Source organism: Orycteropus afer, unplaced genomic scaffold, assembly GCF_000298275.1.
Source record: "Orycteropus afer afer isolate SDZICR_OR568_19922 unplaced genomic scaffold, OryAfe1.0 scaffold00460, whole genome shotgun sequence".
Lineage (NCBI taxonomy): Eukaryota > Metazoa > Chordata > Mammalia > Tubulidentata > Orycteropodidae > Orycteropus > Orycteropus afer.
In genome coordinates this window covers 415,443-417,443 of record NW_006922047.1, presented here as the reverse complement: position 1 = coordinate 417,443, position 2,001 = coordinate 415,443, and positions in this window count along the sequence as shown.

Genomic DNA, 2,001 nt, shown 5'->3' with positions numbered 1-2,001 from the left:
CCAGGCCAGAGATGACCGGGCATTGGGGTTAGCCTGGGAAGGTTTTTCGATGAGGTGACATTTAAACAGAGACCTAAAATGCTCAGAAGGGCCAGACTTGGGGAATTGGGATAGAAGGGCATTCCAGATTGGGGAAGAGCTGGTGCAAACGTTGAAAGTAAGGTTAGAATATTTCAGGTGTTGCTGGATGAGGGTAAGGAGAGTGGAGAGCGATGAGACTGGAAAGATGGGCCAGGTGAGGGATGGAAGTTTTTCCTAATAAACCAGGGAAGGGTTTTCCAGCAGGAAGAGGTGGGTGTGATTTAAAGTCCAAGGCAGTTATTATATCTTGTTGAGATCGTACAATTAGCCCTTGGCCTCCTGGTTTCAAGCCCACAGTGCCACCAAAGCCCCCAGCACACGTCGATAAGTGTTCACTGAGTAAACGAGGTTGCAGTGGGAATTTGGCAGCGTTTCTCAGTTCCATCTCAGGAGGCGCCTGGAACTTGGCAGGCAAGAGAAGGTCCATCCCTGGAAAAGAAGAGTTCCTGCCAGCCTAGTCCCTGGGTCAATTCAGAATCTCACTCTGCCTGATCCTTTCCATCTGTAAAATGGGTCAGCTGGAGAATTAGAGGGAAACACCATGTCCCTCGGAACAAGGGCCATGCACATCCTGGTTCCATGATTGCAGTGAGGAGCTACTCTCTGGGTCTCAGTTTCTTCATCTGCATATCGGGCACCAAGGAACTAATTTGATCAACAAATCTTTGAGTTTGGTGTGGCTGAAGTAGAGTGAGTGACAGGGAGAGCAAGACTTGGTGAGGCCAGGGAGGTGACGGCAGTAGGTTGTGCAAGGCTTTATGGGCCTCAGGAAGGACTTGGGCTTTCACCCTAAGTGAGGTGGAAGCCATGGAAGGTTCTGAGCAGAGGAGGGACGTGACCTGACTCAGGCGCCCTCTGGCCGCTGTGGGGGGAACTGATTGTGAGGAGAGACCTGGGAGGAGGTGATTGCACTGGTCCAGGTGGGAGATGATGGGGACTGGACCAAGTGGGGCTTATAGATGGGTGAGTAGTGGACAGGATCTGGATTGTCTTGATTCTTCCTCGTTTTCTTCTCTTTCTCTGTTAAAATTCCCAGAGAGTCGCTCAAAGAAAAAAAGTAAGAGAGAAAACACTGCAGCGGGCTCTCTGGGACAACAGAAACCTCCCAGGGCCACAGGTAACCAAGGTATCTGCAGCCTTCGTGCTTTGGGATCCCAGGAGGGCGCCAAACGTGCAGGCCTCGCCGCTAGGGAGTGCTCCTGGCCCAGAGCCCGGAGCCTGGGAACCTCAGAGTAGTGCCCGTGAGGTCTCCGCCCTTTCGAAGGGCAGAGCTTGCATTTATGAAGCGCCACCTGCATACGGGGTACTTGCAGACCCCATCGATCCTCACAGCTGCCCGCCAAGAAGCGGCTTGTCCATATTTTACTGGAAGAAACTGAGGTTCAGCACCCATAGGGTCGACAGGGCCTACAGTCAGCGGCAGAGTTAGGATTCGAAACCCCTGCCATAATGACAATAACATTAACATCTATTGAGCGCTTACTGTGTTCTCGTCACTTCACATCTCAATTTTACCGACTCTCAGAGGTCAGTAAATTCTTCCCGTTCCTCAGATAGGGCGCCTTGGGGGATTGCGGGGTCCTCGAACGGTCAGAATTTGAACCCAGAACTGCCAGAACCCCCTGATGGTCTCCAAGCAATGGGGAAGCTCCCTTGCCTTTGAGTGTAGGACCCTTGGCCAAATGGGTGCAGAAGGCCTGATTTTGCAAACGGAGAGCTTAGATTAATTGTTATTGTTTTTTTGGGGTTTTGAGGGGTTCCCGGGGGCCTAAAGGGTCCCTCCAGGCTCTTGAACGCGGCTCGTCCTTTGCTTCAGGCAGGGCGGGGAAGTTCCCGCGCGCTCCAACTGCGGACCTTGCGGCAGGGCCAGCGGGGAAGAGGCGGGGAACAGACGGCGGCGGGGGCGCAAGGGCCGGACCC